At 37.3% G+C, this 27,750-nt stretch overlaps 2 long non-coding RNA genes across 2 annotated transcripts in view; one reads left to right on the forward strand and one right to left on the reverse strand.

Moving 5' to 3' along the window:
- The window catches only part of LOC124956110, a 30,437-nt gene extending 9,169 nt beyond the window's left edge, over positions 1-21,268 (forward strand). The window contains exons 2-3 of the long non-coding RNA XR_007103107.1: positions 7,019-7,325; positions 20,868-21,268. This is a non-coding gene — a long non-coding RNA (uncharacterized LOC124956110). The remainder of the gene's footprint in view (positions 1-7,018; positions 7,326-20,867) is intronic.
- A 3,812-nt stretch (positions 21,269-25,080) lies between these two features.
- LOC124956108 lies at positions 25,081-27,313 on the reverse strand. Its single transcript, XR_007103106.1, has 4 exons — positions 27,193-27,313; positions 26,217-26,375; positions 25,310-25,511; positions 25,081-25,130 (listed from the first exon to the last, which is right to left on the reverse strand). It is a non-coding gene; the product is annotated as an uncharacterized LOC124956108 (long non-coding RNA).
- Between the last annotated feature and the right edge of the window lie 437 nt (positions 27,314-27,750).

Raw genomic sequence — 27,750 nt, forward strand, 5'->3', positions numbered from 1 at the left:
GTGTGTATATATGAGTACGTAGAGAGACAGAGAGAGAAAGAGAAACCACAAGCAGTCGTTCGTTCGCCTGGCGCATCCATAAAATGTCGTAGGGTCGGTGTCACCCTCCTTGGATAGTGCCCCACCTGAGAACACGGAGATCACCTGCTACCACGTAGGAGAAGATAAGACAAGAACACGTAGAATGCAAGCGGTTCCAACGTCCGACCTTGGCTAGGTCGAGCGTATGGCCTCGAGAGTATGCGACACTGATTGAGCCGCATCTGCGGCTCCCGGGACACCTCTTCGCTTTTCTTCAAGGCCATTAAATCCAAGTCAACGAGTCCAATGTTTTATCGTCCTAAGGAATTCTCTCCCGAAGCTTCTTCCCTTGGGTTTCGATTATTTTCTTCCTGTTGATCGATGGAGAAGAAAATCGGATTTCAAGAAATCACGAGTTATAACAACAGTACGAGGTAAATGGGGAACGAGTAGTTCGTTTCGCGCCGAACCTTCATGGAATCCATCTACTCCGTTGACGGATTAATCCGAACTTCGGGTACGATCCATTTGAGTGTATCCCTGTGCTCCGTAAGTAGGACGCGGCTTAAGCCCTTCTTTACGTTCCCCCCACCCACCAACGTCCCGTTCCATTGTCGCGGAGCTAAGCACAGATTTATTATCGCGTTGAGACTCTCTTTCTCTCCAGCTATTTCTCGCTTTCTTCCTCTTTCTCCCTACCTCCCTCCCTCCCTCCCACTCTTTCTCTCTCTCTCTCTCTCTCTCTCTCTCTCTCTCTCTCTCTCTCTCTCTCTTCTTCTCAACGGCGGCCCTGAGTCCTATCGTGACCGGTCTTAGTCCCGTAAGAGAAATACATTCATCGAGTATTCTATTAAGAATCTGCACTCCGCAGATAAACGAGCGAAATAAGGTTCTTTCAGAGTAGCCCTACTACTACCTCCTTCCTTTACTTTCTCTCTCTCTCTCTCTCTCTCTCTCTCTATCTCTGTCCTATTCCTATCCTCTTTCTATCTCTTTTTCTTCCTTCCTTCCTACTCTTCATTTTCTTTCCATCAGACGAACGATAGCAACCCTCTCGTAGTCCCTATGCTATGTCTTTCTCGTCGTCTTATAACACGTCGTTGGATCACCTGCGCGAAAAATGTTGGATTGCTTCTATTTGCAGAAGGAAATTGCGTGTGACTCGAGACGTCGAGGCCTTTCTCTCATAGATATAACGCATCTGCCACGTCAGAATACGAAATATCCCGTTAACGTTCTAGTTATTAAAAATCTCGATATTCATACGAATTCATCAGACCGGAATAATATTGTATCTATCATATCTGGAATAATAATTCTTGCGACTATGATTTAATTATGATATTGACGCATGTTTCCTATTTTTTTTAAATTGCATACGTACACCCGGTATATTCGAGGGATAAGTATGACGAGTATCCTGTCGTAGCACGCGTTAAAGTACGTAGCTCGATCAGCCACGCCAGGAGGAGTCCCGACGTCTCACTTCCTTTCCACGTCCTTGCGTTCCATCTTCCATCGAAGATGCAGCTGTCGTCCATTGCCGTTGAGGTTCCCACTTTGACCTCGAGAAAATGATAATTGGCGCATTTCAATAATTGACAGACCAACAACAACAACTCGACGAGCAAATGTAACGCATCTGGTGTTAAATGCGATGAGTGGTCGACTTTCCTAACAACGCAGTTTTCCTACTACGTTCTACTCACACAAACGCTAATACGTATTAGAAAGTAGAATGGATTTATCCGGATATCGAATCCGCTTGTTGTCGTCGCGTCTTGCCGGACGAAATGAGAAAGAAAGAGAGATAGAGAGAGAGAGAGAGAGAGAGAGAGAGAGAGAGATAGAAAAAGAATAAAGATATTAAATTTTCTATTGAAATTTAACAAAATGATAGCAAAGTCAAAGTAATTGCACGAGACAGAAAGATTACCTTTAGTTCTTTCGCAAAGTCAAAGTCATCCAAAGTCACTTTTCGTGATGGTTCTCCAGTCGCCTCCACTTTTTGCTATACCACTCGGTCGTATCCTTCTCTGCTTCTTCTTCTTCTTCTTCTTCGTGCTCGTCCACGTAAATTGCGGCGCCTGAAATTGAATATTACTCGCTTCTCGAACGACCGGGAGACCTGATTGGTGAGGAAGAAGAGGAAGAAAAAAGAAAAGAAGCGGAAAGATGAAGAAGAGACGTCGTAATACTATTCGTGCTTTTCAAGTAACACGCGACGAAGTCAAAACTTTTCAAAGTTCAAGGTGCAAGATAAAAAGAAGTATCGTTCAAAAAAGAAAAAAAAAAAGAGAGAAAAGAAAAGAAAAAAAAAAGAAGAAAAAAAAACAATAAACCTTTGGATCATGCAATTGCTTTCTAATTCCGAACTTAAGTCTCGAGACAGGTGCATTTACATACATAATATTACATTACATTACATTTTATATATATATATATATATAAAAGAAAAGACCAACAGAATAAAAAAAAATTAAGTGAAAGAAGGAAGCGATGTTGAAAAAAAAATAGAGAATCGATTTATGTATCTTACGTTCTAAATTTAATAGTCTGTACCTATTCACATGCAGATACTTGTACTTTATCGTACATGTATCATGGAACATTACCACTGTCTTTTAGATACAGGTGCGACGCGCAAAGAGCTACGTGTAATAGATAGAGAAAGAGAAAGAGAAAGAGAGATAAGAAAAAAGAAAAGGGACGACGAGAATGACGCTCTTTTCAAGATAAAGATGCAAGATAGTCGAAGAGGTGTACGTCGATGGATATCTGAAATACGTGTATTCAGTTAACCGAGCAAGCGATAGGCCAGGTGATACTCGAACTACCGTTCTGAGAAACACGTAGTGTCGATTTGATACTAGCTACTTTCGCGATCGTCACTCTTTCGAGTAATCGATACTGCTACATAAATCGTATCGATAAGCGAACCTACGGCTACCGACAAGCGATTTTATCGATGGATAGCAAATTACTCGGTGTATGTATGTATGTACGTATTCTTCGTTCTCCTTTGTCGAAAGGTTATAGTAATGCCTGTAAATATAAGGGAAAAGTTATCATTAAATAAACATTATATAAAATGTTTTATATACTATAATAGCTATAAAGGTGCAAAAAGTGCAAAATTAATCAACATCTGAGAAGTATTTGATGACAACAACGAATAAACTAAAAATCGATTAAGTAGTCGTATAAAATTGTTTGGATCGTGTTATTAAATGCATCGCTCGTGAGTGGTAACAATGATAGCGGAGTGCGCTCGTCCAGGATAGAAGCAGTTGGGATCTTATAAAGACGTCAAACCACGGCCAACGAAACTTTCCTAATATATCGCGACCATTACTGGTACAAGCCTCCGACAACGACGGCCAGGACTACGACGACGACGAGTTATAGCGCACGCTCTTGGAACTTTGTTTATCAAACAAATATTTCGCCACTCGGTACTCGCGGAATACTTATTAACTCCCGACCAGGGTGATATCGCCGATACTTTTCTTCCTTATACTACGAAATCATTCTATATAGTTATTTCCGATATATAATTAAAGATCGAAAAATAATTCATAATACGTATCAATCATTTGTTATTCATTCAAATTGTAAAAATCTTGTTAAAATAATTGTAAATATTTTTAAATGGAAGTTATGGGATAAACGGGTGTATTCATAATTGTTAGAAAGAAAAACGGGCGACTTCGTGCTCGTAGAAAAACGATTGCAATCTTCGAAGCGATCGTTTCGAAACGGACGTCTCACGCGAGGTACTTCGATCGGGGCCATCTATAAGTTTTCTTTCCCTCTCTCCCTCCCCCGAAACGTTCTAGGGAGGTACATACTCACCCTCACCCTCTTTCTCTCTCTCTCTCTCTCTCTCTCTCTCTGTTTCTCTCTTTCTGAACTCGTACTCTTCGCCGCACCGCGAAAGGAAACACGAAACGCGACCGTTCCGTGGAAGCCTCTTAATCGCGCACTCCCGTCCGAGTTTCAAAGTTTACGGGTTAAAGACCGACCGGATTATTAATGCACGGATTCCGTGATACCCACAGTCCGGTCAATATATCTCGCGTTTCCAAGCAATACCGGAGCTTCGATCGTGTTCGTCTCTATGTCCCTTGTTACTTTGAGAACAAAGAAAAACTCTTATGGGACTATAAACCACTACCTTACTATAGAAACGTGATAGTCTTATATTATTCTTATCAAAGTATACGGATACGTATATGTACCATAAATTGGAAAAATTTAATGACAAATAAAATTCATATGATTGTCATCTTTATTGTATCTCTTGATTATTATTATTATTATTATTATCTTCGACTAAAACAAGATCTAAAAAAATCAGGAATAACGTATAAGGATTAGAACCTATTAAATCTATCATCAAGATGAAAGAAAACCTTTCGACACTTTTACTTACTAAATAAACGCATTATGGAGGCAGAGGAGGGTTAATTACACGATATTATCGAGCGACATAACTTTATTCTATATTATTTATGAAAATAATTCAACGTTTACTCCTTCGGGATTTACATTACTTTTCCTTGTGCAATGTCGACACGTCCAGCGACGGACGTCTTTTCTCTCTTTTTTCTTTCTTTTTATTTTTTTTCTATTTTATTTTTTTTTTTTATTTTTTTTTTTTTTTTTTATCAAATTAGCCGTACAATTTATTCGCGTGCAATGCGGATTAACCTGCGACGAAGGGCGAACACGATCTTCAGTGCATTGTGCCACGCCACTGGCTTCTACGTTATATTACTTGCATGATAATTATGACTATAATGAGAGTTTATGATGAAACCTCGACCATCGTCCGTTCTTACTTTTCTCTCTCTTTCTCTCTCTCTCTCTCTCTCTCTCACTCTCTTTCACTCTCTCTCTCTTTCTCTCTCTCTTGAGACACCGTCGTTTTCCAAGCTCCAAAAATCTCTTTTCCTAGGATGGAATATCCTTCTCGCCTATTATATTAATCTCGATATAATGGAGAAACTAATGCTATTTTACCCATTGTACCTGGTACGAAACTCACTCGCGATTCCATCGTAATGAATTTTCCTGCACGAATTTTTTGTCGAGTTACATTGTGCTTCCTGTCGTATAAATTACGAATTTCATATCCGCCCACCTCGTTCTTTTGTCTATACGATCACTGGAATAGCTCGTATTTCTGAAATATTATTGAAATTACGCTTACGGTTTATACGCTACCACCCTTGACAATTTTTAATAATTACGAGTGAAGCATTGTATTATGACTCGTGTTAGCAAGATGTATGTACGTTTTCAATGAGAAAATGTGTATGATTGTAAATCGTGGGGATTAAATATGATGGAAAAAAAAGAAAAAGAAATAATAAACTCGCGGAGAGAAGCTCGATCGAACTTTATTACGAGATCATTAGGTATCAAGGAAAAAAAACAAAAACAAAAAAAAAAGAACAAAGAAATGAGAGAGAAAAGAAGAAGAAGAAGAAGAAGAAGAAGAGAAAGAAGAAAAAAATAAAGGAGAGTACGATGGAGAAGCGATAAAAAAAGAACGGGGAATAAACTCGTGGAAATTGTAATGCAAACAAACCTATTACCGTAAAGTCAAAAAGGAGGAAGAAAGACAGGCGTTTATTTTAAAAGCCAAGCAAAATCGTGCATAGTCTTTTCTCTTACAACCCTTTACGCTCTTGCCTTTACTCCACCCTTTACTCTCCTTCGAAACGTATTTCGTTTCCGTCCTCGCTAACACCGAAAACAACAAACGGACTGTCAACGCCTCGCGTCGCGGTGAACCTGCGAAAAGTATGAAAAGTAATTAAATTCATGTCCCGGTCTAGTCGTGACTGCGCACCAACTGCAAATATCACACTTTCCTCTTCGAGTAGGTATTTTGTTACGGCGAAAAGAAGATTCTTACTGTAGGAGAAGAACTTTGGTCTTCGTTGTAACTATAACAAATCGATTTGAGAGACAAATATTACCAATGTAATATTCGTCCATTTCGATCGTAAGTTGAAACGAAGAAACTACACGTTTAGAATTTAAGATCTAAAAATTAACATCGATGAAGGGGAAAAGGGAATAAAAGGATTTTCCAAAGCTTATGGTATTTTTAGATTTTGCAAAAACTACGATCGATGGTCTCGATTGTTACGATGGCAGTTTAAAAAAAAAAAAAAGAAAAAAAGAAAGAAAAAAGACTATAAGACCGCGAGAAATTGCGATAAACTGCGAGGAAAAAAAAGAAAAAAAAAAGAAAAAAAAAGAAAAAGAAAAAGAAAAAAGTTAGCGTGAGTTGGCCCCGGAACGGCATCGCCGACACCGCGATGCTCGTCCGCTGCTCGTGGCGTTGCTCATTCGTGACGAAAACTTTGAAATTGTGCCTTCGGTGTCGGAGGGTACGTACGTACCTATAAATAAAAGAAAGAAACTCGGTCTTATATATTTGCAGAATTAAAGGACGTAACGACAATTAAATGTCACGCTTTAAAATCTAAGAAGTCTTTTCTAAACGTCGTCGCTGAATTCGTCCGTGTCCTATACTTTCCTATACTTCTACAAAATTAGAAATGATCTCTAAATACAATAAGACACTCTCTCGTTTGGCGAATGTTCACTCGTTCCACGAGTATTATCTCTTCGGACGATCTTAACGTTCGTTGAATATAGCAAAGTGAAAGTGAGAAAAACGATGATGCTTTACAGTTCGACTGTGGGAAATTACATGCAACTTCGCGCGTTTATCATCAGCGCCGCGTCATCCGCGTGTTTCCATGGAGGAAAGAAAAAAAATAGAAAGAAAAAGAAAAAAAGAAAATTAACAAGATCTCTTAGATCGGCAATTTTTTTATTCGATAGTTAATCATTTTTGAATAAAAATCAATTTGTAATATTTCGAAACATTTATTGGTACCTTATACCATAAATATGTCTAGAACGAATACTTGGGAAGTCTCTTGTGCGGTAACATTTTGGAATATACTTTCAGAAGAACGGGAAGCGAACGATTTAGACACGGAAAGAAAGAAGTCGTAACTAATGGATTCCCATGAAGGAGGAGAACGCGTGGCGACAGGACGCGTAAACTTTCAGCGACCGATTCGACGTAGATTGATACGTTTCTATCCGCGTAGGTGGAGGAGGAGGCCTACCGAGGGCCGCCAGCCAAGGATTCATCATCCATCATTAGTCCGAACAATCGAGCCGCTCGCACAAAAGTACTTCGGTCTTTCGGACCGTGCAGAATAAGGTGGCATCCGAAGGAGAACAATTTGATGGGAGCCCACGCGAGCCAGGTAAAACGAATTACGAGTATCCCTGATCGAAGAACTCGAATAAGAGAGAGAGAGAGAGAGAAAGAGAGGGGAAAGGGGAATTGAGAGAATATCTCCATCTGCCGATGGTTGGTTGGAGCAATCGGATATCTAAGTAGGTTAATAAACGGGCCTCGTCAATGCTGTTGGATTCCCATAGAACCAATCGCGCTCGTATCACGCAACGTTTACGTGCCACGCAACGCGCATCGCACGCATCTAACGAGTCTTCCCAGGACTCAACGACCGAAGGCTACTACTACCTCGACTAATAGCTAGTCTCTCTCTCTCTCTCTCTCTCTCTCTCTCTCTCTCTCTCTCTCTCTCTCTCTCTCTCTCTCACTCACTGTCTACCGGGTGTACGAGATCGTACGGACAAGATCGGTTGGAAACGTGTATTACGTTGTTACCGGCAAGCCGTGCGTTTAACCTCGCACGTATTCAGCTTGACGATAGCTATATATATACATGTGTCTATATGTATATGTATATGTATATATGTAGGTAGAGAGACATTCGAAGCGTAAACGTTCCTCGTATATCGATATACGTACTTACATACGTAGTTTACTATGGTCCTATTACGTTCGTGCGTATCGACCGAATTTCTAAGAATGGCCTTTGTAATTTTCATCACGCGATTTTTAAGCTAATACACGTTATCGATATGAGTTTATACCATACGTGTCTATGTATATCGTTTATATGAGTTACTCGACAAATTGTTTATTTTCTATAAATGAAAATATCCTTGATAACGACGCGTTGATAGTAAGTACACACCGAGGATAAATTAATATAGGGTTGGTGTAATAAATATAGATATATAAAGCTTACGGATAAATAAATCCTTTCGGTCATAACCCGCCGAAGATTAATGATCGTAACGTTATTATTGCGGAGAATGGTTCGAAGCCATCGCGCTACCGGAAGAGGGGGTTCTATAGGTGCGTGTCGGTTTCTTGATGGAGAGCCCAGGGAAGAAATAAAAATCCGTCATTGAACTAAAAAGAGAAAGAGACATAGAACGGAGAGGGGATAGAGAGAAAAGCGAAGCTTCTGCTGAATCCGAGATAGAGAGCTAGAGAGAAAGAGAGAGGGAGAGAGAGAGAGAGAGAGAGAGAGAGAGAGAGAGAGAGAGAGAGGAGACAGGTTGGAACAACAAGCCGGCCGATTCCCACGAAATAATAGAAAATAAATATCTGCTCGATGATTACTCTTCGTAGCGCTCTCTCTCGCGCTCGTCCGTTTCCTGACACCTACACATAGAAACTTACTCATTAAAGGAGCCTAAGAAATCACTTAAATGGAGAAAGCCATCGGGAATTTATTTTTGATATTTCTATACGAAGAGAAACTATATATCGCGTGAATTACGATGGATTTAAAATCAATTTACACACAGTCTTCTTATAGTATTGGTTTATAAAATTAACAATACAGAACGCGTATGCGCGCGTGCGCGCGACCAAGAAATGACTTTACTATTTGAACAGTCTAACAAGCAAAGGAAGTCAACGTCCTGCTTCGTTCGTTTCTTCTCGATACGCACCGATGACGTTTCGAAAAACGCGATCGAACAGCTGTAGAAGAAGAATTATCACCTCCGCGCGTTTTCGCCGCTGGCGGCACGGCGGCGTGCGGCCAAGTGCCGCAGGTGCGGCAATTAAAAGCCGCACCGTCCTCATTTGTTTCCCCTGACGATCTTGACGGCCTATCTTGACCGCTCATTTTTATAGTCATAGTTTTCCGAAGAATACCCGAGTGAATAACTACGTTTGCTAACGAGAAAAAGGGTGTTAAGGCGATACAAATGAGATATCGTAGATTCCCGCTCGAACGTCCATTTACCATTCCAATCATCCATCGGCTCGATCAGATGTTCATTTTTCAAATGACAATTTTTTTTATTGCTCATGAAAGGCCTGAACATCAACGAAGCTGTGCTAATTTATTATTCGTCCTTTTTTCCCCACTTCCAAACTGACCGTAATAATTAAAAGAATATCTTAAATTCGAATAGAAATTTCGTTCTTCTTCCAATATAATTCTCTTAATTTCTAATACTCGTTAATAACAAAGTACAAAAAAAAACAAAAAAAAAAAAAAAATTCGCGTACACGACGCGTAAATGTTCTCGTATAATTTATGCCTTGCTCGAAGAACAGGCGGTTATTAAGATAACGATCGTAAAGAATTCTTTAGCACGGTTCATTATCCTTACCCGTATCTACACGCTAAGATATTATAATTTTATTCCATGTCGACGCAGTTTGGATTTCCAGGATAATACCGTACGAGTCAATTAAACCGAATTATGAGAATGAAGAATTACCGGTTTCGGTAAGTCTTTGAACAATTTTTATTTAATATGTCGTCCTAATTAAACATAAATCGAAATCGATCCATAGACGAAACTAACAAACGTTTGTTAAGAAAAATATAACGAAGTGAAAGATTCTCGTAAATAGTTAATACCTGGCATCGATATAGGATGGACGACGAGTCGACAGTTAGGGTAGAGAAGGCTTGAAAGCGTTAGCAAGAGAAAGAGAAGAAATAGAGAGGGACGACGCGTAAAGAGGGAAGAAGAAAGAGAGGGAGAGGGAGAGGGAGAGAGAGAGAGAGAGAGAGAGAGAGAGAGGGTCGTGGTTCGAAAGGGTAACAGGTGGTCGGGCAGGAAACGTAGACTGTATAAGAGCGGATAGCCGAGCGAAGAGCGGTTAGCATAACAATTGCAGTCGCTGGCTACGTTGTCCGTAGTGGCGAGCGCCCGGTATGATTAATGTGTACGCACGCGTTCACGTTCACACGCATCTCGAACATCTCGGGCGTAACGTCCACCAAGAGATATATAGAAAGGAGAAAAAGATCTTACGTCAACTATGATATCAGAAAAGACTTTCAAGCTCGTTCGAATTAGTTTTCGTGGAAAATGAAATAAAGAAAAAAACACACATACACGCACAAATAAAAAAAAAAAAAAAAATAAAAAGAGAATGAAAAAGGGGGACAAAAAAAAAGAAAAGAACGACAGGAAAACGATAATAAATAATTATGCGAAACACCCGTTCCATCTCATTTTGATCTTCTCTCATGGATGCCGAAAGTAAAACGATCGTAGCAATTGCAATAGAAGGCGCGCGTTGATGAGATCGAGATCGATTAATTTGGCGGGCTCGATTCGTCCCGGTTACTGGCAGATGCGCCGGCTGTCGTCGACCGTGCCGAGTTTAAACGAATTTGCGCCTCTTGTCTCTTTTCTTCGGTGTCTCGAAACGACGAATCATTCTAGTAAAGAGCCAAGCGTCGACCGAGAGGAAAAAAGCTAACTACAAAATAATGGAGATTCCCGAAAAAGAAGACGAAGACGAAGACGAAGAAGAAGAAGAAGAAGAAGGAGGAGGAGGAGGAGGAGGAGGAGGAGGAAAAGAAGAACTTCCGGCGGATACGCACCATTTTTGTCACAATCGCGACATCAAGAGTGTTACAAGGGGACCGACCGGTCGTCGGAGGGAAAGAGGGTGACGATGCTTCTTCGCTCAAAGTATCGATAATGATCTGCAACCGACGAAGTCCAACGAAGTGTATACGAACGAATGAACGAACGAACGAAATAAGGGCCCCCTTCCGACACGCTCGAATTTTAATTCGTAGTTTTTTCGCGTTAACGTTCTTTCACTTCTAATGAAACATAATCATTTACGAATATACATACATACGCTGGATTAGTTAAAGCTATATATTATTTAAGCGTTTAAAATCCTATATCCGTCAACTGATCTATATAGTATAGTAATTAATCTATATTCATAAAATATACGTATCTAATTCATAAAGAGAAAAGAGAAGGTATAACTTACCCACCTAGTAATATTAGAGGATGAACATAAATACATAAAATTGTTTTGAAAATAATGATTTTAGCGTTAATGACGGCCACGCGAGCTTCCTCCCTATTAAAGATAGAAGAAGAAAAGCCGATCAAAGGTTAAAACGTTCGTTTCTTTCTCATCGCGTAACAGTCGGAGTTCTCTAAACGATTTTCGCGGACGGTAAGGACGACGAAAAGAGAGCAAAATACGGAGAGAAGAAGGCGTGAGCTCAGCGAGGGAGAAAAAGAGACGGTGTCTGGTAGGCGTGCGTTCACGCCTACTAATTACGCTTCTAGACGTTGTTATGCTCACTCTGAAAGCGTGCGTACCTTGCGTTCTCTGCTCAGAGCGGGAAAGAGGACTGACTCTAAAGTGTATTCTCTCTCTCTTTCTTTCTCTTTCTCTCTAACTCTCTTCTTTTCTGTCCGGTATGGAGAAAAACACACATGGTATAGCCAATCGAAGAGGCAGCGCTCAAAGAAAGAGACCGGAGGGACGAGGGAAAGTTAAAGGCGAAGGCTAAAGTTAAGGTGAGGGAGGATAGAAGAGGTTCGTCCTCCCTACGTGTCGTATCCACATTGGGATCGCCGAGAAACCAGATCTCTCTCTCTCTCTCTCTCTCTCTCTCTCTCTCTTTCTCTCTTAGTCTCACTCTCACTCTCACTCTCACTCTCACTCTCACTCTTTCTCTCTTTCTCTATCTCTCTTTAGCAAAGTCTTTGCTCGGCAGCGAGAAAAGGGCTAGCGACCGTCTGCCGCCGTAGGTAATTACGGAGGGACCGCGCGGCTCTTCGGAGGGCCCCTCGAGCGGAGCGCGCGAGTGACAAAAAGCCGCGTCTTAATGCAAACGCGGCGGCACGGCCGTAACTCGTTAATTATAGGCCGCCTCTGATTGATCCGCGCGCGGCTTCGAGTGAGAACGAGTGCTCTTTCATGCCGAGCGCGATATGGACTCTCTTTCGTGAGCGGAGGCGAAGAGAAGGAAGAGAAACCACAAAAAAAAAGAAAAAGAAAAAGAAAAAGAAAAAGAAATAAGAATGACAGAGATAGAGAACGTACGTGGCACGATACGTGGAGCAGCAACTCTTTCGCTCTTCCTCACTCATGGCCTGTCGATATATATCCGGTACGCGGCACGCGCGTCCCAAAGGGCCAAAGCTTCTTAGTGCGTGGAAAAAAAATTAATTGAAAAATACCGACGCCCGTTCGGTTTTGAACTACGGGATACATGCGAGATGAAGTGTTTGAAGGAAAACGAGTTCTTCTTAGTCGTTGTCCATTTCTTTAGAACGATCCAACATTATTTTTTCTTTAACAAACATTTAAACAAAGTAACTCATTAGTGGAAAAGGGCGCATTAATAAGTAATTATATATCATGTGAAAAAAGTAAGCGGAAAGATAATAAGTCGCGACAGAATATAATTAGAAAAAGAAAATACAATATAGCTCATAAAGCTCATGCACATATTCTAATAGAAATATATATACATTTACGGATAGAAGATAGACGCGATAAAAAAGATGATAGTAATAAAAGATTTCAATTAATGCGATCAAATAGCAAGTATGTATCAAGGAATCGATTGACTCTAATAACATATCAATGTTTACCTCGTATACACTAAAGCTCTCGAACATAAGCAGATAATTGGAAAAGAAAATAATACTTGGAAAAAGAAATACTATATAATCATTGCATTCATTCGCATGCTCTAATGGAAATACGTACGGATAGAGGACAGAGGAGATAAGGAAGATGCTAGGAAAAAAAAAAAAAAAAAAAAAAAAAAAACAGATTTCAGAAAATGTGATTAATTAGCAAGTATGTATCAAGGGATCGATTGACTCCAATATGTTTACCTCGTATACACTAAGTTGTCAAACATAAGCATAGGAATAGAAGAGAAAGAAAATAATCGCGAAAGAAAGTGTTTAGAAAGGAAAGATTTCCTATTAACATTGAAACTAATTAAATGGTCGAAATGAAAATACAAAAGGGGGAGGGATCAGGGGATGGATAAAAGAAGATAGTCGCGATAGAAAGTGATCATTAAGAAAAGACTATTTCTCGCGTTAATTAGTTACCAAAGAAGATATTTTAAGACAAATAGTCGAATATCTCCGAGTTGAAAAATATTTATTAGACGTGTACGTTTATTCATCTAAATGATAATGGGAGCATGAAGAAAATTATCACGAGCGTAAACTGTTAAGATCGAAAATATTTTCTTTTGGACGAACGACTGGACAAAGGGATACAAACACACACACACACACACACACACATTACATTTTTCGTACCTGACACACCCACGCTGGCTGGCTACTGTGCCGAGGGAAGTAAAGTAAGAAGAAGGTAGTAGAAGAGAAAGAGAAATGAAAGAAGATGGAGCGATTAAAAGGGAACGAGGCAAGGAGGAGGAGGAGGAGGAGAATATACGTATAGGTCGAAGTCGAGCCGGTCTTGAACGAGATGGGTTCACGCTCGTATTCGCTCGCAAAAGGGCGAGAGAGTTGGAAACGAAAGAACGAAGAAGCAATGTATATATGTATGTACGTACGAACGAGTCCTCTGTGTATGTGTGTGTGTATGTGCGCGCATGCCTGCAAAAGCGTTGGTAGCGTTGCTCTCCCCCTATAAATATGTATAGCCAATATCCGCTTACACACGTTCAACCATAGTGCACACTTGGCAATATAGTCGCTAGGAATACGTAGAGCGAGTTTAAGGGCACGGGGGATAGATAACTCGAGGAAAGGGGGAGAGGTGGAATATATAGATAACGCGCGACGCCTAGCCTATCTACGCCATCTTTATACTCCCGTAGATGTGATATGCGTTTGTCTACGTGCGGATAAGTCTCGTCTACCTACGTACATACGTATGTATGTACCACGTATGTATGTACGATTATATATCTTTATACTTATGTATATACAGTATATACCGGAGTGAATCCTTTGCCGTCGTAGAGATCCACCGGCGCATATCATAGGAAAATATCTAATCTGCATGTATTTACGTTTGACGTGTCGATATCAGAGCTTGAGCTAGCTTCTTCTTCTTCTTCTTCTTCTTCTTCTTCTTCTTCGTTAAGACGTCGTCTTCTTATCGTCGCGTAAGAAAATTAAATTACAGGAACCCTTCCAAGAGATATTAATAAGATCACCCTTACGTCGCGGGAAATTTGGATTTTTTAATTTCACACGAATTTCTTCTATTTATATATCTATATCGATCTTAAAATCATGCTTAAAAAAATTATCTTTCGAAAAGAATCACGCCATTCTTCTTTATTTTGTTTCTTACTTCCTTCAAATTTCGTCTCATTTTTCGTCGTCAACAGCATCGAAGAAGGGGCTATATATGGTCGCCAATTTGCAAGGTGCAACGCTACGATCGCATTAGTCAAGGTACCCTATCACCTCGCAACCATCGCGTAACGGTATGCGCCAACGAACGTTGCGATTCGAGCTCTTTGCTTCTTCGTTCTTTCCTTTACGACGACGAGATCGCGATGACGTTAATGATCAACTTAATTACGACGTGACTCGGCGTGAATATGAATGACGATCGATCGATCGATCGATCGATACATCAATCGTCATTTTTTATTTACTTTATTTATTATAACGTTCCTCTACTACGTTGCTTTTCATCGTACCACTTAGGGCCTTATAAATTTATATGAATCCACGATAAACATACTACGTGCCTCCGCTCACCTTATTATCGACACGAAAAATATTTATTAATCACTGAATGAAACCCGACGAAGTATCGATAAGATCTTAATGAGTTAATTATCTATAATTCGATCGCAAATCTATTCATAAAAAGGAATACGTCGTTGTCCCGTAGAAATTTGCATTTGGTAAAATGGAAAATCCGGTCTGAAAGAAAAAAAAAAAAAAAAAAGAAAAAAAAAAAAAAGAAAAAAGAGAGAGAAAAAAAAAGAAGAGAAAAAGGAGAAAGAAAAAAAAAAAGAAAAAAAAGAGAAAAAAAAAAGAAAAAAGGATGAATTTTACTTGCACTTGCCAATTACTATCTTGTCCTACAATATGTTAACAGATTATTATTATATCGAGTAACTCTCGCACGATAGTCAGCCGGAAAATCCGGCCGTCTCGTCAGTCTCAGACGCGTGGTTTCGTTAATGCCTACCTGCGCCTGATTCTTCGCTCTGTCTCGCAAAGCACACGCGTTCTAGTGTATTCCTCGCGCTACTAGATACATTCTATCTATCTCTATCCCTCTCCCTCTTACGTAGATTGAACGATGGCGAAGCTAAGAGGGGAGAGAACTCCCCCATCGTTGCCGACTAATTAATGCAATAATTATTAGCACGAGAAGATCCTATCTGCCCAGCGGGTCTTTCCTTCGTCTCCTCAACGCGTCCACGGTTTTTCTTCTTGTCGCTGCACTACGATATCTTACGAGTCAGGCCGTCGAACCCAACAAGCAACGAATGACGCCGTTGTCGATGCCCTCCCTTCTTTTTACTCCTTACAAAAGTACATATACATACATATATATATATATATATATATATATATATATATATCCGTGCCTTCTAAACAGAGCGAACTCGGTAAAAGCGATGAAATCAATGTCGACACGGCACTCACGATACTTTCACTTCGCCTTAAACTCCAAAGTTAGATTTTCATCGTATTCTGTATCTTTTTCTTTGAATTTTTTTTTCTTTTCTTTTTTGTTTTTTTTTTTTTTGTTTTTTTTTGATTTTTTTTTTGTTTTTTTTTTCCCCCGTTTAAATCATATGGCCGGTTATCGGAAAGAAGACTGTTTCTTAGAACATGTTGACTATGTAGCAACTGTGAAAAATATACGGCCAGTATCAATCCATATTTATGTTCTCTCGTACTACTATATTACAATTATCTACTAATTAGTAATTACAGCCTCATAAATCACAATCATTTATTGCGCTCTGGCCTATCACTTTGGAGCATTCGCTTTGATCGCCGCGGCGGTTCATCCAAGTATACGCGTCCCAACTCGATATCTGTGTTCGGCTATGCGCTTCATCCGGCCATCTATGTGCGTGCGTGCGTGCGTGCGTGAATACTTGCATGCGTGCGTGCGTGAGTGCATGCATGCATGCATGCGCGCGTTCGTCGAATTCGAAAAGTGCTCCGTGTATTATGCAACAAACGTTTACGTATTTAAATTTATTGTAGACATATATATATATTTACTCACATATTTTCAGCTACTCCTTTATAATAATCTCACTTAGCGTGAGATAGGGCAACGTTCGACTTCTAAATAATTACGATTAAGTTAGTGTTAAAAAAAAAAAAAAGAAAAGAAAAAAAAAAGAGGAAAAGAAAAAGAAAAAAAAGAAAAGAAAAAAGAAAAGGAAAAAGAGAGAAAAAAAAATATTAAGTATCTTGCAGTTAATGATCTCGTGAATTTTCACTTGGCTGACTCGAAACTACGATGTTACACGTCATAGGAAGAAAATATCTCTTTTCTTTAATTCGAGTCGATGGTATCTATCGGTGTGGTCACGAAACACGATTTCTTAGTTAGACTATCCAATTGTTAAATTCTCCCAAGAAGGCATGCTCGGTTTGTGCCTTATTCCACGATGCGTGCCACGCTTGGACGGCATTTACCTTTCTTTACTGCCTCTTTTACACGCACTTTCCCCTGTCGTTTCCTAACGTTCCTACGGCTTCTTCGCCTTTGCTCATTAGTAAACGCGTAAACCGTTGCTACTTCTTCGCGATGCGTTTCAATTATTTTGGAGAACGATCACAATAGATGTGTTCCGTATTCTTACCCGTTAAATCTGTCCGACTAACTATCTAATTTCTTCCTTTGAAAGTTTTCGTTCGAGAGCTTTCTACAAACTCGAGAAACGGAAATAAACTGTTCGCGAATTGAGTACCGGAGTTCTCTTTAATCTATTCAGATATCTCCGTTCGTTAAAATAGATAGATACATCTATATCATTTATTATTATTTTCGTGGTCTATAGTACTATTTCGATCGTAAAAGGAAAAAAAAGAAGAGAAAAAAAAAAAAGAAAATAAATAAATACGTTGTATCTTTTTCTTTCTTTTTTTTTTTTCCCCCTATTTGGAATGTCGAACACGGAGATCGGTATATACGAGCGATCATTTATATTGATATGGAGCAATTATAAAAGAAAGTCTCAAATTGTCCGACATTTAAACTATTATATATACGTGAGCCATCAATTATTTTCAATATGACATTTTCGCATAGATACAGAGAGATAAGTGTAAGATTAAGCACGCCCCGATTATCATATTAATTTCTACGATCTCGATGCCTTACAATAACAACAATAACAATCCGTCGATCTAGGAAGCGGAAATAACTAGAAATTGAAATTTCATTTCAATAACAATCAAAGAGCGCTCTCGTTGCCATCGCATGATTAATTGATCCTCATCACGAAACTAGAAGAACGAACATGTGCAGTCTATATCTACGGGAATCCTTCTCTATAAAAGACTTTACAGAAGAAAAAAAGAAAAAAAAAAAAAGAAAGAAAAAATCTTTTCTATCGTCTAATGAATATAATCGAGCATCTTCGAGATTATATATATATACATATATATCTCTAATTGGGCACAAGAAAATTATAAATGAGTTCGCCTACTGTGCCACATTGCCATTCAATTAATACTACAATTAATATCGATCGATTTAATCATCTAATAATAACTTAGAAATATGTATGTTCAAATTTATATGAATCCAGAATCGCTTGGTGTTTGATTTTACTATTGCGTACATAAATTATTTCGTTCGGCTTGACAATGATTTTGATGTCGTCGTATAGAAAAGAAAGATAAAGAAAAAGAGAAAGAGGGAGAGAGAGAGAGAGAGAGAGAGAGAGAGAGAGAGAGAGAGAGAGAGAGATAGTAAGAAAGGAGAGAACGGAGACAAAATGATTCGAAGAAATTTCGCAGAGCTTTAATTGCGGCCATCTTTCAAGGCATCGCAACAATGTGACCGTGTCCGTGAAGAGTACGAGTGGCGAATGAACGAGACGTACCGGTTCCATTATTCGCGTCGCGAAAGAGGGAACGCTCACGACCTTTAAAACGTAACACACAACACAACAACGTTTCTTTCTCTCTCTCTCCCTCTCTCTCTCTCTCTTTCTTTCTTTCTCTGTTGTTGTTTTCTCTCGCTTTCACATGCGCGTGTCTCGGGAGTATCGCGAGAGGAAAGAACTTTATTATTGATGGCGTATTGAAACCGTATGAGCCTGGTGATAAAACTCGCTGGGCCTACGGCGCCGCGGAGGTCCCCACTTAACGTCCAAGATTATATACGAGCGTGGGAGGAGGGAGAGAGGCAAAGAGAGGAAGAAGAGAGAACTTCAGGGCCAAGTCGTCTTGTATTTTTTTTCTTCTTTTTTTTCTTTCTTTCTTTCTTTCTTTCTTTTCCCCGTCTGATTCTTCTTCTTCTTCTTCTACAGTATCTGATGCGCGCTCATATGATTTCTCCTTTAAAATCATCGCGTCTATTTCCCGACAGAGACTTTATTCTTTTACTTTGTTCAACTTACGATCCATCGATATAGTTTATCGCATCGATAAATTTTCAAGAATTCCATTCTCGCCTACCACTATAATATACCGAGTTCTACCAATTCTATACAAAGAAAAGAGAGAAAGAGAGAAAAAGAAAGAGAGAAAAAAAGACAGACTGAGAGAGAGAGAGAGAGAGAGAGAGAGAGAGAGAGTTTCTCCTTTTATTTTACGAATGTCCCTCTAGAATGATCCATTACGAGTTTATGGATCCGTTGAATATTTTGTCATAGTTGAATTTCGGAACGTTCGGACGACGTTGATACTACTACCGTTCGAACGAATATCGTTTACACGGCAGACGCTTCGTCCAGTCATTTCGTTAGCGTTCGATTATTTATGGAAGCCACCGTTACGCGTGCACATCTTTATGCATTTATTTGCATACACGAACGCATCGTATATACGCACACGAATACACGAGGAGAACTCTCTCGAATACTTTGTAATTACGATCGAGCAGATGGCTGTTATATTTGATGTCATAAACCCTTTTGCCATTGTTCGATTCCTTTTCCCCTCTCATTCGACTACCATAATAATAATATCATGATGTCCCATCAACGTTCGATGAATTCACCATAAAACTTTTTTTCTCGAACCGACACTTTTTAACAACATCCATATTTTAATTATCTGCGACTATCGTACGCAATTCGATTTGAAAAACGTTTTTCTTTACTCGACAACGTTGATTTTCCGAAGACTACTATTACAAAGGACGAGAAGCGAGAGCTAAAGTGCACGCACCTGCCGACCACGCGATTCTTCGACTTCCTACTCTCGTAATTTCGTTTAACAGAAGAAGCGCCCACAATTTCTGTCGATCTATCGTCGTGCACCTGCCAATAGCGATTGCAGAATACCAACCGTTTTTGATCCTCTCGATGACGTATATACGTACATATATATATATATATATGGAAATGAGGACGATATTGTTGTACGGATCGTGTATCAAGAAAATATTATATCAATGGAAAAATATTTATAATAGCTCTTGTATATAAGAAAAATTGGATATTATAATAAATCATTTATACCATCTTTTATATAATTTCTATTTAAAAATGTCTATTTACGTATATTATCTTTTCAATAATTACTATCAGCAAATGTCTATTTATGTATATACCTATTTAAAAGTTCCATTTATAAAATTAAATATTAATTTATAAACGCGAACCTTGTATAATCTATGAGTATATAAAACGCCGAGAGAAAAGAGATGGTAAATAAAGCAATTTACTAAAGATATTTCCACGTAGCTCGTATATCAGTCTCAGCGTCAGGCGAATTGCAACTTTTAATGCTCGGCATATGCCACGTCCAAAAGCAAGACCGGACCTCCTTGTAGTCGGTTCTTTAATGGCCACGATATTTTATCTCCCGGACTCTACGCCGATCGACGATCAAACGCCAAGGATCGATACAAGCTACAAATTTAGCTACTCCCGCTGCGAAGGCTGCTGCCCTATCGATGACCACGTGCTAAATTATCTCCCTTTTATCTATTGTTCAGACTTTCAATCCTACGGAGTACGATTACAAAAGAAGAAAAAAAAAAAAGAAAGAAAGAAAGAAAGAAAGAAAGAAAAAAGAAAAAGAAAAATTGTCTATCTATCCGCATTACGATAACCATCGCGTAGAAAGACGAAAAACAACGAAATGTGTTTTGCTTTTCTTATAGCCTTCATATTTTCAACGTTATCTCACGCACATAGTATAAATACATACATGGATACGCAAAACGGACAAATACGCGGGAGGACGCAATGCCGAATAAGCTTAACTTTAACGTGGTTCACGGATCCTCGTTTTATTTCAACCGGATTATTCCCCGTCGTATTTCAGATTGGGATTTGGAAAGCATCGTCCCTTTGTATTAATAACGATCCACATCTCCCTGGTAGGCATCCCTTCCACTTGCCGTTCAACCCCCTCCCTCCCTCCCTCCCACCCTCCACCATCCTTCCAAGCTCTCCGGTGGTAGCGAGCTCCGGCTACCTATTCTCTTCTCAACAACGAGCCCTTGTTTTTGTTTATAGCGATTCTGGAGAGTATGAGGGTACGCCTAAATCTTAGGATTACGAACGAGTGTCAAGCGTCTACCCTTCGCCTTTGTCTCCGTTTTACGATTGTGCCATCGCCTACGGTGGTACACTGTGCTAGGGGATGGGACAAGCCGGAGGTAATTTTTGAAAAGCAATCTCTACCTGCTGACAGATAACGATGAGGAAAGCTGCTTTTAGAATTCGTTTTGACGAGACACGACCGAGAGCTCTCTCTCTCTCTCTCTCTTTCATCTCTTTCTTTAAATCGAATCATACGAATTCGGGAATCCAGTCTCTACCAGTCTACACGCTATTTTACAATTAACTATCAAATCTAATCCGAAAAACTCACGGGACTTACTATCAGTTCTATTAATATTATATGATATTATAATACATCGATACTATTATTATTATTATTATTATTATTATTATTATTATTATTATTATTATTATTATTATTATTATTATTAATATTATTATTATAGAAAGTAAACATTGCTACGATTCAAGTCGCATTCACCTTAAACGTTGTAATACAATATCTGTATTAAACAATTTATTAATAAATATTACTGTAAAGAAAAATGTTCAATTAATTATTGCTTGAATGAAATATGGAAAAAAAGTCGATATCAACGTAATCATTGACTATTATGATAGTTCAACCTATTCAATCGTATTAATATTAAAGACTAGCCTTCAGGAATGCTGATAAACATCTAACAAAGATAATTGACTGTTAATGGGTTTAATAAATAATATGCACGAACGAAACTTAATGTACAAAGCAATCACTCAGGCCCTCTAACACAAGAGAATCGAATAGAGTTGTCTATAGATGATCCAACGACGTTCATCTGAAACAAAAAAGAAACATCTTACTTTTTGCTTTTATTATTTTTACTTTAATATAAACAACAAATAACACATTCTGTAAAAACCACAAAAGTGCAATATATTAATGTTCTTAATGCTAAGTATCATGCTTGTTCAAAAATCTTTGCTAATCCGTAAGAAATAAATTTCCAAAGGAATGTAAAGACTTTTAAACTATTCGACATACCGATATATCTCGTGATACAAAGATTCAGCAAGATTGGAGAGAAAAAAAGGCATAGTAAAAAATTCCAAAATTTGCTGAAACTTTGTAAAATACCCGAAGACAAGTATTTCCACTCCTGAGTGGAAAAAAATTATGTCTTGCGTCTTTCCGACCCTACCTGCTTAAAAATTAAAAAACATTCACACCTAAGTATGCTACCTGCCTACCTATTCCTATATTTAAAAAATATAGCAAAACATTCGTTCCAACACACACACTCCACGATTCTCTCACATACCGCCAGGGTGCAAAAGCCTACACTAGAGAGTATGCCCCGGGGCACCTCCGACACCCTAGCTCAACCACGTATTTTATAATTCTTATAGGTACGTACCAATTTGCTGAAATCGACTGTCAATGTTAGTGATCTTTGCGTAAGGTTTTACTTTCAATATAAAGTACTAGTATATAAACATACTACTACCATGCGAATACTATTACTTTACTCATTAAAATATGCTTCATCTAAGATTCAAAAGACTTGAATGTTATTTTGCATAAAGCACAATTTTCAATATAAATATTTTTACATACCGATACATTATCATACTCTAGTAACATACAAACAACAAAATGTTTCTATTCATTATCGTGTAAATACTTAAATATTTTATTTATTAATTAAATACTTTCCATATGTATATGTGATTAAAAAATGTCGCGGCACGATGCACAATTCACCACCTAACACGCACACACAGGTGCAAAGTACATCGTGCACGATCACTAACATTATGACAATCGCCAATGAGGGGGAACTTAAAACTAAACCCATACAAACTGTTTCTCACCCATGCGAGTAACACCTGGGCACACGCATCTGATGAAAACGCAGATTGCACAGGGAGGGAGGGAAGATGGGAATTAAAACATTAATTGCTGAAAATCCTGAACTAAAATTGATTAACTTATTATCTAAGCCTAAACGGACTATGACTCTACAAGTCTCTTTGTTTTTCATTAATGACTCTATTAGACTTTTGTTTTAATTCAAAATCAGTGACTCTATTGAGACTTATCTTTTATCAATAAAATTGAAAGAATATTTTATTAATTTTTTCATGCAATCAAAAACCTCGGACGATTCCTTTCAACAAGTGGCTATTCTAAGAAAACGATAAGATCATGATATACCACTTGTATTCGAGAATCTATCCGTCACGGGTGGTTTGTCTTCTTGTTCATTTTTTGGTACATCCATATCGACATATCGTAGCAGATTGCGATCTAATATACTAAGTACGAAGCAATGCATGTAACACATACCTTTTATTAACGAAATCGGGTAAATGAATGCCCGATTTCACTACTAACAACGCGAACAAAAACGAAGAAATAAAAGTATTAATTAATTGTACTGCTAATTAATAGCAACTCGACCCGATGAAACAAGAAGACCCTAGCCTGATATAATAAAAATAAGCATGCACAATAAATGAACAATGGAAAACATGCACAAAGAAAAACATAATATTCGTGAGTAAATCCAAAATAAGAGTTACTCACGTACTCGTCAATAATTAATTTAGAAAAATTACAACCAGTAACTCGTGCCGATTCGGACCTTTCATCCTCGGCATGATGAGTACTGGAGGGACCTTAATTTTTTCACTCACTACTTAAGAAGTTCTACGATGGCTCCAAAACACTCGTCCGCGTTGTAGGTTGAAAATGAGGTAGGTAGACATCGATGTAGACATCGAAATTGGGTAGGTTCAAATGATAGTAGACTGCTACAACTGTGATGATCTGTAAAAGGATTAAAGAAAAATTTATTGTCATAACAATATTGTAAAATATTTGTTAATGAAATGTAAAAAATTACTTACCAATAATATCCTAAAAGAATGTGGACTAGTTTCTTGATAATCTTCCATGATGCACTGACTCTAATACGCGACAATTATTTATTTATTACGCGACTGCTTTGCACGCAGTCCGTTCACGTTTACATATTCCTAAAGAATAATTTAAATCGCGAAACGCGAGTAAATTTAAGTTGACGAACAATCACTGCTTCTACTCCGCGATTGTGTTATTTAAACGTAATAACACTCGATTGCATCGCGCACGATTGCAATAATGTTCTGAAAAGAAAAGAAAAACGAAGTTATTAGTATCATTGTTGGAATACAGAATTGTTTAAACTGTTGGACAATCATTTAAACAGTAATGTACTTACTAAAGTTTGTATTGATCCTTGCACGATGAGCATCCGGCCCAAAGATGATGGAGAATGCTTGAAAGCAATAAATATTAGACAAAATACAATTCCTGTAAATCATTCCTGAAGGCAGTTTATATTTAAGACTAAAAATTAATTAATTTAATTAAATTGAAGTTACCAAAAGTTAAACATCAAGCAATAATGATTGGCTGAGTCTCGGCATATGCAGATTACTGCATATGAAGAGACCCAGTTGTCAAAAAAAAAAAAAAAAAAAAAAAAAAAAAAAAAAAAAAAAAAAAAAAAAAAAAAAAAAAAAAAAAAAAAAAATAAATAAATAAATAAATAAATGAAATGATAACTGCAATAAAAAAAAAACAAACAGCATCAAGAGGACAAGTACACTTCACCCTCTGCTACCTGAAAAAAATTATTTATTTTTAATGATCATTATTTTATGAATAAGAATATAAATATCTATAATATTTAATTATAAAATATTGAAAATAATTAGCTTTTCATTTAAATAGTTTACTATAAAAGCAATATTATTAATAATATTGTTAGGGTTATTAATATTATTAATAAGATTTGTAATATATTATTAATATTATTAATAAGATTATATTAGTATAAATTATATTATAATTAACAATAATATTAATATAAAATTAGAGTATATTAATTGTAATTAAATTTCATTTTACTCTTATATCTAATCTAAGATTATTTTAATTTAAAATTTATTTCTATTAAATAAATTATATCTTATATCATAGTGGTTTTGTATTATTAAAAGATAAATAAACTTATATTATAGTTTATTATTGTATATTTAATGTACCTATAATAAAATATAAAGACCAGATTAGTAACAAAAAGATAAAGATAAAACTCTATAAAAAAAAAAAAAAAAAAAAAGAAAACTTACATTAGAGGGACAGCACAAACAAATTGAGGATTTGTATACTGCGTAGATTATTTCCTGAGGAAAAGTAATAATATTTATAGCTCATTATTTTATAATAAATGTATCTAAATATTACAATTAATAATCAATATTCAATAATAATTAGAATAATTATATGATATTATTGATCATAATTAAAGAAAGAGAAATTAGATTTTTAATTGAATAGTTAATTAGAAAATAATATTACTAACCTATAAAAAGAGAGAACGGAGAAAGATAAGTAAAACCGTGACGTCGCAATTAGATATATTGTGTTACACAGAGAGAGGTGACTTCCCCCACCATTCGTTGTCCAACCAAACGTTCGGCAATGTTTTGAAGCGAATAATTTTCTACGAAGTGTATTTCTACGAACTTCGATTCGTGGAATGCAATGTATATACATATTATTGTCTGTGAAATAAAAGAAACATATAAGTAAAGAATAAGATTCTTGATATAAATATAAATGTGAAGGTGAAAGAATATATATATACGTATATATGTACGGATAGTATGTAGCCATATGTGTATGTATATATGTACGGATAATATGTAGCCATATGTGTATGTATATATGTAGCTTGCGGTACATTAACGAATGACAGCAAAGCCAACCACATATCTTGCATCGCAATATCGGCAAGGATTACTAAGGGAAGAGAATAGTAAAATAGAAAGAAAGACAAAGAGAGAGAGAGAGAGAGAGAGAGAGAGAGAAAGAAAGAGATTCCACATTGCAGTTTTATATATATATATATATGTATATATGTAACCATCCATATAAGATATATAGAAAGGATACATATACGATATGAAATACGATCGATCATGATGAATGAACTATAAATTATTACACTGAACGTTATAAAATCATAAAAAAAAGTACTAATCGCGAAAATATAAATAGAAAATCTTTTAATAGGTATTCGTAATGATTACGTAACGATCATCTAACGGGTTTTTAAGATACGCAATTGCGTCATTTTTTATTTTCGCGAATATCTTTCAAACGCAACGATGGCCCGATTTGAAAACACTCACGCGTGAAAATCGCGTTTTTGGCTGTCGATTGATATATAAATGACGGGTGTACGTTAGAAAATAATATCTAATTACCTGTTATTAACGGGACGACGAAGCTCTCCTGCAAATTCCTGGCACAAATCGATTCAAAATGGCCGATCCTACGTCAGCAAGGAAGGTATGTGGACCCCTTGGATACACGTATTACGTCATCTTCATAATGGCCATCCACGAAACTTGTAATTTTTCGATCTATTATACAAAAATATGGAAATATTAAAGATATGATATACGATCATAAAAATCGTCAAAACAAATACATAATTGGACCAAACTAACGAAATAAATCACTGAAACTCGATATCTGCGTAAATAAGGCCGAAAAATGCAAATAAAAAAAGTTGAGGAAAGCAATTGCGTCATTTTATATTTTCACGAATATCTTTTAAACGCGACGATATCCCGATTCGAAAACGTTCACACGTGGAAATCTTCTTAATGGCAATCGATTGATATATAAAAGAACGGGGTACGTTAGATAAAATATATCTAATTACTTGTAATTAACGGGACGATGAAGCTCTTCTGCAAACAATAGCACTCACTAATTTAAGATGGAGGTTTCATCATCAGGAAGAAGGATATGTGGAACCCCCGCGCATGCGCGTTATATCACTTACATAATGGCCCCCCCCGCAAAGCTTATAATTTTTCGATCTATTATACAAAAATATGGAAATATTAAAGATATGATGTACGATCATAAAAATTGTCAAAACGAATAGTTCAATGGACCAAACTAACGAAATAAATCACTGAAATTCGATATCTGCGTAAATAAGGCCGAAAATTGCGAATAAAAAATTCGAGGAAAATAATTGCGTCATTTTATATTTTCGCGAATATCTTTTAAACGCGACGATAGCCCGACTCAAAAACGTTCACACATGGAAATCGTCTTATCAGCAATCGATTGATATACAAAAGAAAGGTGTACATTGGAAAAAAAATATCTAATTACTTGTAATTAACGGGACGACGAAGCTCTTCCGCAATCAGTAGCACTCACCAATTTAAGATGGCAGTGTCATCACCTAGCAGGGAGCCTAGGTGATTACTCCCCCCACTACCACCACCACATGCTCATTATGCGCCATCTATACAATGGCCCCCTGCGAAGCTCGTAATTTTTCGATCTGTTAAATGAAAATATCGAAAGATTAAAAATACGATATACGATTGCAAAGACCATCGAAACGAATACTTTGTTAATCCAAACTAAGAAAATAAATGTATGAAACTCGATATCCGTAGAAATAAGATCTGAATAAAATTCGATATCTATAGAAATAAGACCTGAATAAAAATATATCGAAAATATCGAAATATATCGAATCGTCGAATGTAATACCTTATTATTACGAATTGTTATGCTCGAGTTTTTATGATGGAATAAGTTAGAGATTATTAAATTAATATTTAATCTATTAATTTATATAATAATATAAACGATATCGTGAATATTTTCAAGTCGTTCGTTCTGACGTTTCGAACGATATCTTTTTTTCTCGATGTTAAGGAAAATGAATGAAATCAAATACCAATGATTATTTCAGTTCACATAGAT

This window comes from Vespa velutina, chromosome 20 (genome assembly GCF_912470025.1).
Source record: "Vespa velutina chromosome 20, iVesVel2.1, whole genome shotgun sequence".
NCBI classification, from domain to species: Eukaryota; Metazoa; Arthropoda; class Insecta; order Hymenoptera; family Vespidae; genus Vespa; species Vespa velutina.